The sequence below is a fragment of the Crotalus tigris genome, unplaced genomic scaffold (genome assembly GCF_016545835.1).
Source record: "Crotalus tigris isolate CLP2741 ecotype Arizona unplaced genomic scaffold, ASM1654583v1 scf7180000017614.5298720, whole genome shotgun sequence".
Classification (NCBI taxonomy): Eukaryota; Metazoa; Chordata; class Lepidosauria; order Squamata; family Viperidae; genus Crotalus; species Crotalus tigris.
Genome location: NW_024096513.1, coordinates 3,972,042 through 3,987,269, shown reverse-complemented (window position 1 = coordinate 3,987,269; position 15,228 = coordinate 3,972,042). Strand labels below are relative to the sequence as shown.

At 44.7% G+C, this 15,228-nt stretch overlaps 1 protein-coding gene across 6 annotated transcripts in view; it reads right to left on the bottom strand.

The window, feature by feature from the left end:
• Window positions 1-15,228, bottom strand: part of COL16A1 (collagen type XVI alpha 1 chain) — a 292,803-nt gene that overhangs the window by 197,086 nt on the left and 80,489 nt on the right. For 5 of the 6 annotated variants that reach the window (XM_039329679.1, XM_039329697.1, XM_039329717.1 and 2 more), the window contains exon 1: window positions 704-985. The exons of the other annotated variant lie outside the window; for it this stretch is intronic. The gene's annotated coding sequence lies outside the window, so the exon portion shown is untranslated. Of the gene's footprint in view, window positions 1-703; window positions 986-15,228 lie in introns of those variants that run through there. 6 annotated transcript variants of the gene reach the window in all.

Below are 15,228 nucleotides of genomic sequence, written 5' to 3'. Positions count from 1 at the left end.
CACCAACTGATGATTTATGGCTAGAAGCTTCAGTGGAAAAGACACGAGCTTCACCAACAAAAACAAAAAGTCCTAAAATGGGTCCCACAAACCTTTTGCCACAATGTTCTTGGAAATCCATGCAATGAAAGCACATAGTAAGTCTACATCCTACAAAATATACAATTTTTCCTCTTGAGAGGGGTGTTTCTAGAATGATGCAACTGAACCATCTGGTTCCAAAACTTCACTTTTCCTGCAGAGTTGCTCTGTTAATCTCTTTAGATAAGACTGACTGTGCGTAAAACACATCTGGATGTATTTGTGAAATAGTCCAAGATGCAAGAAGGAGTGCCTGACTTTTCCACATCTTCCTGGGCCCTCTTGTGGGTCTTTAGTAAATACAATTCTTCCCCCAGCACATACACACATCATATACTCCCAACATTCAGCAGAACTGTGTGTCAACCATTTTCCAGACAGGGAGAATTTTTGAACAGCTTAAGAACCCAGTGCCCAAGATGCACATCAGGAAAGAAAAGTTACAACTTCTGAGCTCATCTGTTTTTGCTGAGCTGCTAATCTGCCCCTCCAAAGGGGCCTTCTAGCAACCCCCACTTGCTCCTTCACAAGGATCAAAGCAAAGGGACACTTCCTGCTGCCCGGAATACAGTTGCTAGAAAGCTAACTGCAAACCACGCTGGGAGAGAGTTATTTCTCTTACCTGCTGGAGGTGCTACACACAGCTGGCCATGTTTCTAAGAGGCGTGTGAGAAACTGTGTCCCCAGCAAGCGAGCGAGCGAGCTTGCAGCCTACGTCACCGTTGGATCTGGCAACTGTCAGCTCCAACTTTCACGTTCTTTAGAACTCCCCCCTTTCTTTCTGATCTTCCAAGAAGCCGCAGGCAGGGAATGGGGAGAGACAGAAAAAAGCTGCTTCCGATCTCTCTTGCAAAGCAAACGGGAGGAATCCTTAGAACTCCAGGAGAACTCAGCTCACAGTGACTTTTGGCTCCTTCGCCCCCTCCCTCCCTGGGCTCTCCAGAGGTGGAAAAATGAAGATTCCCCCCCCACCACCACCACCCTTGCAACTCCAGGCTGACTCAGTGAAGAAGGGCTGCTGTTGAGCCAGGCCCCCGAGCTGGAAAAGAGCAGCTCACAAACGTGCCGGAATGCCAAGAGAACTTAATCAAGCCCAGCTGGGATGGGAACAAAGGCCCGGAGACAAGAAAACCTCTGCCAGATCTTCCCCGACTTTTTGCTGTGTCTAGTTCAGTCTGTTTCTCAACCTTTGGAAGGTTGGATGAATCTTAATGAGATTTGGCCGGGCGCAGAAGTTGCCACAAAGAGGAGCCAAGCTTATGTGACGTGTCCAACTCTTGCTATCGCAGTGACGCAGAAACTCTCCTCCTGTTGAGTGGAGCCATTGGTACAGCTCGCTTGGTGGGCTCTGCCTAGCTTGGATGTAGTTCTCTGGGGTCTCGAGAATAAGTGGTCTTCCCATCTCCAATTCCCTGTCCTTTTGTGGGAGGACCAGATATGGAAGCAAGAGGTTTGGCAGGCAAACCAAACAAGTTCTTTTAGAACTTGTCCCAATCTCTGTGACCCAAACAATTCATTAGTGGTAAAAATAAAACTAGCCAAACCAGAGGGCAGGACAAGAAACAATGGTTGGAAACTGACCAGAGAGAGAAGCAACCTGGAATTAAAGAGAAACTTCCTGACAGTGAGGACAATTAACCAATGGAATGGCTTGCCCTCAGAAATTGTGGGTGCTCCATCACTGGAGATTTTTAAGAAGAGGCTAGACAGTCACTTGTCTGAGACAGTATAGGTTCTCCTGCTTGAGCGGGGGGGCTGGACTAGAAGACCTCCAAGGTCCCTTCCAGCTCTATTCTATTCAAATGAAATTTAACCCCAATTATTTCTTGATGATCAGGCCATTGACTTCAATAAATAAAAGACAATGGAGGAAAAAATGCATCAATGCAGGAAACAATGTTTGCATTTTCTCTCTGGGATCTCAGAGCTAGAAAGTACTTTAAGTTGGGCTTATCAAGGGGAAAAAATTGGCTCAGAATAGTTATTCTGGATCAGAGAGGGAAGAATCCAGTTCCCACAGGAAATAAACATTTAAATGTATCCAAAGCTGAGCTTTTTAACCAAGTTCTCAAACCCAGAAGAGTTTTTTTAATATGAATGGAGCCTAAATCTCACCTTAGGGGCTGTAGGAATGTGATCTTGGTGGACCTTGGTATGTATTGGCCTCAATTTTTAATCACTCTGGAAAGCCTTCTCCTCCAGCCTGGTTACCTTTTAAAGGATGAGGGGTATCTTAGCCATGGCAGCTGAGGCTTCTGGGATTAGAAATCCAAGATGTCTGGAAATGGGAGGTTACACCTGTTTAGAAATTTATTGTATACTTTCATTTTTCCTTTCACAGGATATCCTGAGGACTAAGATAATACAGCTCTGCTGAAGACAGAATATTAGGCCAACTCAGGCTATTAATGCAAGTTATCCTTGCTTTTAGGAGGGGGCCTCCAAATGTGCTTGAGCTTCAATGACCCTGGGGAGGAGTGCTGCTAGCTTCTAAAGAACCACAGCTTCTTACACATTTTAGCAAGATGGAGGATTGCCCAAAAGTGCTTTTCAAAAACCAACTGGACTTTCTTGTTTTTTTTTCCTTTGAAAATGTTTTCCTTCTCATCCAAGAAGCGTCTTCAGTTCTGAAGAAGTTCAGAAGCTCGTTGGATGAGAAACAAAACGTTTTCAAGGAAAAAAAAAACTAGGAAAGTCCAGTTGCCTTTTGAAAAACACCTTTGGGAAAACCGTGATTGAGAATCTCCTTCGACAAGATGGAGGATTGTGTGTGTAAAGGGGTATAGTGCCTAACCCTGCATCTCCACCTTCTAATGTAGATGCTTCATGCAAAATACAACTGAAGTCATGTATTGTGGTTAACTGTGCTTGATTTTGAGGATACATATCTGAACTGAGAACTGACTCAGTGTGGGAAATGGATCAGAGCTTAATTTACTGTAGTCCTGTTCCTATTAATGAATGGAGCAATGGGCCACAAGTGCACAGACAAATTGACTCTTCATGATTTGCAGCCAGCCAACTACCAGTGGCCACCCAATGAGTTCACAGCTGAGAAGGGATTTTACTGGAGAATTACATAATGCCAAAATTTCTCTTCCCCCTTCCCCACATCCCGTTTTGCTGGGAACCCCTGCAAATGCATTTCAGCTGCCTGTAACACCACATGTAGCCCTTGAGAAGAGGAAAAAACAGAAGCAGAGACTATCCTGTACAGCTCATCGTGCAACAGTCCTGTCAATCTCAAGCACAGAAACGTGCCAGAAATGTGTAGGAAAAGAGCAAAGAGGACACCGAAAAACAAAGACCGCAGCCCAAACCTGGAAACTCAGATGCAAAACTCCCAAACAACCCTGTCTAAGAAAGGAGATGCAGCTTTCTTTCATTGTGATTCTTGTTGAAATTCCATTCTTCCTTCCAGGAAATTGGCATGGCTGCAAAGGATGACAGGACTGGCCATGTGCCAGAGCCAAATAACAACCAAAGAGTTTCGCTATTGTTTTGATGCTAATTTGTAGAAGCAATTCAGGCAAATTCAGCCCAAAGAATCCTTGCTTTTTGCATCCTAACCGAAACACTTGACAGGTATGTGGGGAGATGGGAAAGAAAGACTGGAGGACTAGTTGTAGAAAAAAGACTAGCAGAACCAGGAGGAGGTGTGAAAAGAGGGATTGGCCTAGAATTACTACATCGTCATAAGCAACCCCCCTTTAACTACCATTGACCCTTATCTAACTCTAACCAGCTTAATTAAGATTCCTGGGCATAGGCTTTCAGCAATATATTAGCCAAATTGAACCTTCACCTGGTCTTTCACATCTAACACTAATGCAAAGTTTCCCAAATCTTAACCCAGAATGCCAATGGAAGAGAATACATGCAGCTCAAGGTTGAACTGTGGAATCTTTCATGCTCTTTGAGCTTGGTTGTTTGCCCATTTGCAAGCACTGAGCTCTGATGTTACCTAGTTAGGTATTGAAACATCTGCAAGCAAACAGCCAAGCTCAGAGGGCACAAGGATTCTGCAGAGAGAATGATTGAACAAGGTCACACAAGCATGGATCTGAACTGGGCACCACTAATTCTAGTCAACATTTCATCTCCAATGACACCACCAATTCAATCATTCCTGTTGTAGGGAGCCAGACTAGAATAACACATCAAAGAAAAGAATACATATATATTGATGTCAGCTTCCATGGCCAGTATCTGTTGGGCTTCAAGGTCAGTGACCATGGTCTAGACAAGTTAGAAAGCTAGAGATAGACTAAGATGGATTAGGCAGTCCCTACTCTATATGGCAGTCTTTAGTCCAGTGGTTCTCAACCTGTGGGTCGGGACCCCATTTGGGGTCGAACGACCATTTCGCGGGGGTCGCCAAACAACGCAGTCCGCCATTTTTTCCCCCCTTTTCTTTAGCTGTGTTCCTGCCTTTTATTCTATTGGCTTTTGAAAGCCAATAGAATAGACTCTCTTGAATAGAGTCTAATTCTATTGGCTTTCAAAAGCCAATAGGAATTGTCCAGGCTGTCTCTGTCCTGCTGAGCCCGCCAAAAGTCCCATTCTGCAAACAGTGCTGCACCAGTTGAGTAGTCCTCAACTTACGACCGGTTGAGTAGTCCTCGACTTATGACCAGTTGGGGGTCACGGCTTTAGTCCTACACAGGAGCCCAGTCAGTCCCTGCTCTTTGCCTGTGGACTGAGAAGACCACCTTGCTTCTGAAGATGACAGCCACCATTGCTGGTAAAACATCAGGAAATCAATTGTCTAAATCATCGTTACTAAAGCTTGAAGCCCAGCAGTGCCCAATGGAACTCATATACTTTGCATGTGTATTGATATTACTCTCCAGAGTCCAGACCTAACATTCAGCGAAATGCAACTTGGACCGGATAAATATTTTAAAAAGTAATGATTTTTGCCATACTGGAATAATTTTTTTTCCTTGGCTAAGGAATCATCAACATGAAAGGAAAGGCCAAAACTAGAACTTGGTTTTCCCTGAAGCCTTTTTTTTTTCTACATTCATGTGAATACAAGGAACTCCTTGACTCCAAATTTAGACAATTGGTTTAATAAGGATCGTTCAGACTGGAAAGTTCTATTTCTAGGGCACCAGAAAGAGGACAATTTTGCCCTTTGTATACTTCTTGGCTGTTTTAACATCTTTGATATGTCATTTTCCCCACTGTATTTCATTTAAGGTTCACCAATACTCATGTAACAGTAATTGATCAATTTGAGAGTCAGGAGCAAAGCAGATGGCAAGAAAAATGTAGTTTTGACTTTTCAGGAACAGAGAATGAGTTTCTCCTGGATATTTGAATTCAGTAGGAGTGATGAAAGAAGATAGATAATTAACAGAATCTCAGATTAATAAAAAATATTCATGATATAATTGTCTTGGATATGGCTTAGCCCAACTGTATTTGAAGGAAAAATGGGATTCATTAAGAAATATACAAGATCGAAAAAGCCTCTATCCAAATTTCATCATGAAGAAAGAGAAGAACAAAGCAAAATGAGAGAGAAGGAAAAATCCTTTTGTTTCTTTAACAGAGACTCATTTTACTAATAATCAATGAGACAGGTGAGAAGCAACAAGGCTGGGTTAAAGGCCAACTGATGCCTTAACTTCACCCAATAGTGGTGTCCCTTGTCAGAAGCATCACATGTCATGAGATTGAATCAAATGTGACATCGGATTTTCAAGCTTTAATCTCTCACCCTGCCAAAAAAAACCCCAATCCTCCATATTGTTTTAAACCAGTGGTTCTCAACCTTTTTAATGCCACGCCCCCCCCCAACCAGCCGTAAGTCGAGGACTACTCAACTGGTCATAAGTCGAGGACTACTCAACTGGTGCAGCACCATTTGCAGACTGGGACTTTTGGTGGGCTCAGCAGGGCAGAGACAGCCTGGACAATTCCTATTGGCTTTTGAAAGCCAATAGAATGAGACTCTATTCAAGAGAGTCTATTCTATTGGCTTTCAAAAGCCAATAGAATAAAAGGGAGTAGCACAGCTAAGGAAAAGGGGGAAAAAATGGCGGATTGCGTTGTTTGGCGACCCCCATGAAATGGTCGTTTGACCCCAAATGTGGTCCTGACCCACAGGTTGAGAACCACTGTTTTAAACAATCCAGATTAAAATCAAACATAGCAGATAAGAACAATTGCGGGGGGGGGAGACTCAGATTGAGCATGACAAAGCGTTAAGGACATAATAGCTAGAAAGAAAGACTCTGTGGCGTATTTTGTTTGTTATCATTGTATTATTCCCCTCCCCCAACTCCATAAAGCGCTAATACATCATGATGGAACACAGTCTTTGTCAACCTGGCACTTTTCCAATGTGACAGACTGCAACACTCATCATTCACAGCCACCTTGGCTTCGGGGGATGCCAGCTAGCGATGATGGGGCTGTCATAGAACATGCATGATAGAGAGGATGGAGCTGTAGGCATCAAATTGGGGGCAAAGGATTGTTGTTGTGGGGCTAAAAATGAAAGGATGAAAATTAGAAGTCTGCTGGTGGGACAAGTCCTTCGCACCAACCTAATACCCCTCCCCCAAACCAAAGTGTTGGCAGCTCATTCTGCTTTCATAATCTGCAAACTGGACCATGAAATGGAGTAAGCTGGTATCTCCACAGGGAATCAGCTTTTGCTTTTCCAGGTAAGCTGTTGTTCTTTTCCCACTTTTATGTGAAAATTATGCTAGCCTGGATTGCTAACATCATCAGCTTTCAGTTAAATGTATAGCAATATTTGTAGAATCATCCCAGTTGTGATATTCTTGGTGAAATATAACAAAGCTGAGAATTAGAATAATGCCCAAACAGTAAAAATGAGCAGAAGGGACACTTTGGATTCCTGCCCACAAACGATGGATTTTTCTTCTGCAAGGATGGGGTTTTGCCAACCTTAACAAAAGAGCAAGGCATGGTGAAACACGGCTAAGATTACTCCTAGATAATCTTACTTGTGGACTACCTTTTACTATGGTGCCGTTACTACTAGACCTAAAAAATGAAAAGAAATCTCAGAACTCCTCACCTGGATGGAAAGATGTGATCCTGCACCAGATCATGGCAGCCCCTACAGAGAAGGGGGATGATGGATTTCTCCGATTCTGGGAATGAAAATGAATGTTCCCGAAATATAAGTAGCCCTTGACTTACAAATGGTTGCTTAGCAATTGCTCAAAGTTATGACAGACCCCTGAAAAGTTACTTATGATCAGGTTCAGAAGTTATACTTACCACCATTTGCAGCACCCTTTGATCATGGTTTAGTGTCTTTTTTTGGAAACTGGCATTTACTTGCCCCATAGTGCTTAATAACCACAAATTTTGCTTTACAACTGTCACATTTGCATAACAATTGCTGCAAAAACCCCACTGACATGACTTTACAACTGTCATGACTTACAGGCATAGTTGTGAAGCTCAATTATGTTCATAAGTTGAGGATTTCCTATATGGCAGAACAAGAACAGATGGATGTTTTAACTTATCAAATAAACAGGTAGCATCCTATTAAACCAAGACTTGGTTAGAAAACAGATCAAGCACTTTAACATACCCATTGATAAATGAGGACCAAGGAACAATGTAAAAAAGATGCTGAGACTCTAGAAAGAGTACAGAGAAGAGCAACAAATGATTAGGGGACTGGAGACTAAAACATATAAGAAACGGTTGCTGGAATTGGGTTTGTCTAGTTTAACGAAGAGAAGGACGAGGGGGGACATGATAGCAGTATTCCAATATCTCAGGGGCTGACACAAAGAAGAGGGAGTCAAGCTATTCTCCAAAGTGCCTGAGGGCAGGATAAGAAGCAATGGATGGAAACTAATAAAGGAGAGAAGCAATCTAGAACTAAGGAGAAACTTCCTGACAGTTAGAACAATTAACCAGTGGAACAACATGCCTCCAGAAGCAGTGAATGCCCCAACCCTGGAAGTTTTTAAGAAGAGACTGGACAGCCATCTGTCCAAAATGGTGTAGGGTTTCCTGCCTGAGCAGGGGGGTTGGATTCAATGACCTCCAAGATCCCTTCCAACTTTATTATTATTATTATTATTAAGGTGACCAACTTTTTTACAATGAAAAGGAGGACACAAATAAATTGAAGAAAAAAAAAATCGTAAATAAAAGAAACATTTTATTCATTGCAACAATAAATACAGACAACTTGCATGTGCAAAGTTTGCCAGCCGGGTGTTTTGGCGCGCTCAGCAGCAATTCCTATTGGCTTTCGAAAGCCAATAGGGGGAGTAGCACAGCTCATGCAAAAGTTGAAAAAAAAAATTAAAAAAAGGTGCCGGAACGCCATTCTGAGCATTTTATGAGGAAAAAAAAAAGCCCTGCGGATTAGTCTTCAAATATCGGAAAGGAGGACATGAAGGAGGACACTTTTCGAGGGAGGACAGAACTTACAAAAGGAGGACTGTCCTCCCTAAAGAAGGATGGTTGGTCACCTTATTATTATTATTATTATTATTAATTCATTAAACATGAACCTCAGTCAACTGAACATTCAAATTGGCTGGCGCTGATGGCTGACACGGGTTGCTACCAGCACTCTAGGTGTCAACCAGGTATCTCCTTAAAATATAAGATGTTCCAAGTAGTGCAGTTTTTTGTAACATTGCTGGAGTTATTGCAGGGAGCTGCAGTTTCTTGAAGTATTTTGCAAAGTTTTTGGACATAGTTTCCAGTGCCCCAATGACAATGGATACTACTATTATTATTATTATTATTATTATTATTATTATTATTATTATTATTATTATTATTATTCAAAAAACCTTACATTCTACAAACTGGACAGGCCCAGGGAATTTTGGCAAGGCAGTACATAACATAACCTAGCATATAGCATATTATAGAGGTGGCCAAGCTAGTGGTCACAAGAACTCTGTCTATTTCCTCAGAACTAACAAGATCAAACTTCTCCCAAATAATCAAGTCAGCCCCAGTTACCTTCACTGGATCAGCTCCTAGGCCAGAGTCAAAGCCAGCACAAACCTGAGCAGCTTTATCCAGCTTATTCCTCACAGCAGCTGCATAGGTAAAGCTCTGAAACAAACCCTCTGCTCAGGAGGGTTTGATCATCCAAATGATGGTGGAATCTGCAGCTGATCTAGGGGGAGGAGTTAAGGCTAGCCTGGAGTCCATGAAGGGGAGAAAGTGATGGAGACATGATATGGCCTTCCCACCCCACATCCCTGGAGTCTTTATCTGTTTTTTCTCAAGAGAGGGCAGTAAGTCTGGTGAGATTCTTGTAAATCTGCCAGGAGCAATAAAAATGCTTCCCTGATCAATTTATTGTCTCTTCTTTTTTTTAATTTATTCCTTGCACTAGAAAACAGCGCATTTCAAGGCCTAAGGAATTCCCATCTCCTAGTTTCTACTCTAGTGCAGGGAGTCTTCAAACTTGGCCCTTTTAAGACGTGGATTTCAACTCCCAGAATTCCTCAGCCAGCGTGCCTGGATGAGGAATTCTGGGAGTTGAAGTCCACAAGTCACAAAAGGGCCAAGTTTGAAGACTCCTGCTCTAGTGGCTTTAGCTGCTCCATCCAACTGCCTGTCATTAGTCACCTTGAAACTATCTCAGAAGGGGTTCATTTTGCAAGCTATGTAAATCCTCTATGAACGGCTGAGTGGGGAAACACTCAGCAAGCAGGCAGGTGACTACGTGGCTGGGCATCCTAAGGACCTTCTTTTCACAGGCTGCAGATGCTGAGCTTTACAGTATTTTAAACAGTCTATCAATTACAGTAGAAAAATGATGTTTTCAAGTGTGTTCATTTGGTTAATCATCCATTTGGGCTGTTAAATCCCAGGAAGAAGATCAATGCAGCTAATGGCGCCGGAGTCTAAATGTAGCCAAGGGTGGCCTGTCAGTAGATGACAAGAGGCACAATTCTTTAGATGGGAATTAGGGCACCGAAAGCAGTTCCCAGTTCTCCCCCCCCCCTGTGAAGAATAGGCAGAGAAGCAGGAATGGCCTCGCTCTGTGGGAGCTGTTCTGAAAGGCACTTGGTTCCTAACCCAAAGCGCCTCGTTGTACAGTTTGTCATCCAGACTTGAGGCTGTGGTTTGCTTTCTGAGACACATCAATGAGCCCTGCTCATTTGTGGGCTCTAAAATTCCTAAAGCTTACATTTGTTCTTCATGGAAAACTTTACGACAGGGCAAGGAGAGAGGTAGGTCCCAACAAAGGCATAATTCAATATGCTTAGCTGCTATTCAGAATGAGGGCCTCAGTCTATCTCAGTGTCTCCTTTTTTATTTTAAAAACCCACAAAGAACACACAAAGCCCTAAAAAAAAAAAACCCCTAGTCTGCTTAACTGTCCATATTAGTGGGCAATATTCCAATAATTCTTTTCTAGGAATAAAAAAGAACAAATAGTTTTGTAACGATTTGCCATCACAACATCTTATAAAAGAGAAAGCTTTTTACGCACTTCCCCTTAATTTATGTAATAACTTGCGTATATTTTAATTTTAATAAATCCCTTTGGGTAAATTATCCATCTTTTCACTTGGAAGACGTGTTTTTCACTCGTATTTTAAAATTTCATGCAAAAGAAGGTCACAAAATACAAATCACCAAAGTTTTTCCTTTAAATTCAGCTTCCATTATTTGAAAACAACTTTTAGTGGTGTTTCTGGAATTTTCACTGAAGAAAGAAAAATACAGGTAAGTCTTGTTTAGGGACCGTTTGAACTTATAACTGACCCCACCCAAAAAAAGTTTCAATCTGGATTCAAAATTCCAATGGTCACCTTTCCTCACAGTCACATGACTGCATTTTGGGCACTTAGCAACCTGCCCGCATTTATGGCCCTTTGCAGCATCCCTCGGTCATGTGACCACGTTTTATAACAGTTTTTGCCAAAAACTGGTACTTCTGTTGTTTGGCAAAACTGACCAGGAGTGAACCATTGGCTTACTTAATGTGGCATTTGCATAATGGCCATTGTTGCGTCCTTGGCGGGAAAACAGACACGAGAAGCAGCTGGAGTTCTCAGGTTCTTTTATTCAGCGTTCAGCTTACAGGAAGATGGCTTCAGCTCAGCCCAAACGCCTCACAGCCTCTTATATAGGCAACTCCCGGGTAAATGGGTTACTTTTCCCGCGCCAGCACCCGCGCATGCGCACGGCGCTGGCGACAGCCTGTCTGGTCCCGGGCAGCTTTGCACCTGCCCGGGACTGCCTGCAAACGCCCGAGCCGTTTGCAAGGCTCGGGACATAACACCCCTTTCCCCCGGGCTAAAACTACTATCAACATACAACATTTATTTTACACGACAATTTGCTCCCCAGTGTTCCCACTGTTTACTGGCTTCTGTCTTGCCAACAATGTTATGTAATCTTCTAGGTACTTAGGAGATTTCTTTGCTCTCTGTGACCTTCTTAGCTCTGGGTTACTGGCATAAGTCCCCTGACTGGAGGGAGGCATGAGCCTGTTCTCTCTACTGTGCCCTGGTGTCTTCCAAGGACTGTGCCCCGATGCCTGGCCTGCTTGCTTGCCCACCGGGCTCGTCAGGCCAGGGCTTCTGTTGCTTTGTGACCTGGTTGTCCTACCTAGCTGTAGACCCTCAGGCCCCTTGAAGTGATAGCCACTGCTGGGCGTCTCTGTAGAACCCCCTAGGTCAGTCCAAGACCTGTCAGGAGGCTGTCTATTCCCTGAACCCCATTCTGTGTTTGGGCTCGTGTGGGTTTCTGTACTCTCCCAAAACTCAGGTGTCCCCTGATTTGTGCTAGGGGTGTTGTAGTCGGGACTTGGTTCCTCGACTAGCTCTGTGTATGTTTGACCCCCTGTAGGATTTGGGGTAAGGTCAGGCCAACCTTGGGCATTGTGTGCCAGCTCTCTTGCGGGGAATGATTTGTTGGGATGCCCCCGGGTATCCTCCGTTGCTGGAGTGCTGTGTGCTGTGTGTGGAAAGTGAGTATGCCCCCGGGGTAACTCCCTGGCTGGAGTAGGCGTGAGTGCCTGTTGTGTGGGTAAGCTCCAAGACTTCCTTTTCGGAGCAATTGCAGAACCTTGGGACGAGCCGTTTGTGGCTCCCTCAGTGGCGATGGGCAGTAGCTCTTGCCCTTCCCTTTGCTCCAAAGGGTCCCCCTCCCCCCCTGGAAAAGACCCAGGAGTTTCAGCAGAAAAGTCCCGCCTAGAGCGGAGTTGGTCGATGTGCCGACGCAGGACACGACCGTTGTCCAGGGCAACCTCGTAGGAGAGAGGACCTGTGATCCTGGACACAGAAGCGGGGACCCATGTATGACCAGGCCCGTAATTGCGAGCCCAAACCGGGGCACCCACAAGTAGTTGTCTAGGTGCCCTAGGATGTGAGGTAGATGAAGGCAGTCTGTCCGGATGCAACCGGTCAAGTCTCGTAGTAAGTTGGCGCCCCCAACGAAGTTCAGCTGGACTTCTCCCTGTAGAAGTGGACGGTGTGGTGCGATAAGAAAGGAGAAAGTCAGCCAACCTGTGATGCCAGTCCCCGTAGGTGAGTCTCTTCAAGGCGTCCTTTGCGATGCGCACCATGCGTTCAGCCATACCGTTGGTGGATGGGTGAAAAGGCGCAGATGTGGCATGACGAATCAGGTTTGCCTGTAAGAAAGCTTGGAATTCGGAGGAGGTGAATTGAGGGCCGTTGTCAGACACAATGACATCTGGCAGCCCGTGTGCAGCAAAAATCCCCCTCAGTACCTGAATAGTCTTTGCAGTGGTGGTGGACGAGACAGGCACAACCTCAAGCCATTTTGAATGGCTGTCAACAAGGACCAAGAAGAACTGGCCCTGAAAGGGCCCAGCGTAGTCAATGTGCACCCTAGACCATGGGGACTGTGTTTCCTCCCATTTATGCACAGGAGCTTGGGGCATCTCTGGGCGAGATCGTTGGCACATGTGGCATGCGTGTACCTTAGCCTCAATATCTTTATCTAAAGCAGGCCACCACAAGTGGCTGCGTGCAAGAGCCTTCATACGAACAATGCCAGGATGACCCTCGTGGAGGGATTCTAAGACCCTAGCCCTCATTGAGGTGGGAATGACAACTCTGTTTCCCCAAAGCAAACAACCCTGAGAAAGGGACAATTCGTTCCTTTTGGACCAGAAACTCTGAAACTCAGGACTAGGGCAGTGCTCAGGCCACCCGGACAGGACCCAGGAGCGGACACGTGAAAGTGTGTGATCTGTACCTGTTTCAGCGGTAACATCCCTGGCACTAAGAGGAAGCTCGGGCAAGGCTTGGATTGATAGAATGTTGACAGCTGGCGCGGGGTCAGCTTCTACTACTGGCAGAGGCAACCTACTGAGGCCATCAGCATGGCCCATTTCTTTCCCAGGCTTGTGGAGTAATGAAAAATCATATGCAGACAAAAAAATAGACCACCTAAGCATTCTAGGGGAAATGATGTGGGGAGTCTGCTTACGTGTGGTAAACAGTCCCAGCAGAGGCTTATGGTCAGTGAAGACCGTGAAATGCCTGCCATATAGAAAATCGTGGAATTTTTTAATTCCAGCAACAACAGCCAGAGCCTCCCTGTCTATCTGAGCGTAGTTGCGCTCGGCAGAAGACAGTGTTCTGGAGTAGTATGCAATAGGAACCTGAGTTCCATCAGACCTGAGGTGACTCAGGACAGCTCCAACCCCGTAGGGGGATGCATCACAAGCGATGCACACAGGAAGAGACTCGTTGAAATGTGCAAGAACACTGTTAGAAGTGAGCAAGGCCTTGACTTCTTTAAAGCAAGCCTCATGTGCTTGTGACCACAGCCACACAGCTTGTTTGTCTAGTAGCCTGTGAAGAGGCTCAGCTACACTAGCTTTATGTGGAAGAAAAGAATTGTAGAAATTCAGGAGGCCTAAGAAGGCCTGAAGTTCGGCCTTAGACTTTGGCCTGGGTGCTTCTAAAATAGCAGTTAGTTTGGATTCAGCAGGATGAATCCCAGCAGCATCAATTTTGAATCCCAGAAATTCAGTAGAAGGCACCCCAATCTTGCATTTGTCTTTTCTGAGCTTAAGGCCTGATTTCCTGAATCTTAACAGGACAGCCCTAAGCCTTTCAGCTAGAATGTGTGTGGAGTCTCCTGCAATCAAGACATCGTCAAAGTAGGGGCAGACCCCTGGTATACCTCGTAGTGTGTTTTCCATTACGCTTTGGAAAATCCCAGGAGCGACATTCACTCCAAACTGCAGCCTTTTTACCTTAAAGGCTCCCCTGTGGGTCACAATAGTCTGAGCTGTGGGTCACAATAGTCTGAGCTATGGCAGCAGGCATCATATCCAACAGGCAGCTGTTGATATGCTTGAGCAGGGTCAAGCTTTGCAAAAACACGCCCCCCTTAGGAAGGCCAGGATGTGGACTGGACCACAGGAACAGGATAGGCATGTTGCTGCAATGCCTATTGAGTGTGCATTTGTAATCAGCACAAATGCGAATGGCCCCATTTGCCTTTAGAGGCGTGACAATGGGGGTCGCCCATGGGCTGGAATCAACAGGTTCTAGGATTCCTTGTTGGATTAGTTTGTCTAATTCAGTGTCAATCTTACTTTTTAAAGCAAAAGGGACCCTTCTTGCTTTAATCCTAATGGGAGTGACAGTGGGGTCTAGCTTTAAGGCCACAGGTGGTCCTTTGAATGTGCCCAGCTGGGGGCTGAAAACATCTGCAAATTCCTTGCAGACTTCCTGTAGGTCGAGTGTTTGTAAGCTGTTGAGTCCTGTGACGTGTATCCCCAGGGCCTCAAACCAATCGAGTCCTATGAGACTCGTTCTTTCACCCCCTACTACTAACAAGTCTAGTGGACCTTCAAAACTCTTGTATTGCACGTTAAGGGTGGCCTCCCCCTTAACACACACTCTTGAGTTCTGAAAATCAGTTAATACAATATCAGAAGGCCTTAACTTGGCCTTAGTCCCACTACTGGAACAAATCTTCCTAAATGTATGCAATGAAATGATGGAAAGGGCAGACCCTGTGTCTAGTTCCATAGATAATGGAACCCCTTGTAGCTTCACGTTGAGTGACAGCTTTTTCTTCATGGGCTTGTGTGTGCCTGTCCTACAAATGTTTCTACGCGAAGCGCAAAAACCTACCCTATTCTGGCTGGGGACTCTGGTACCCTTC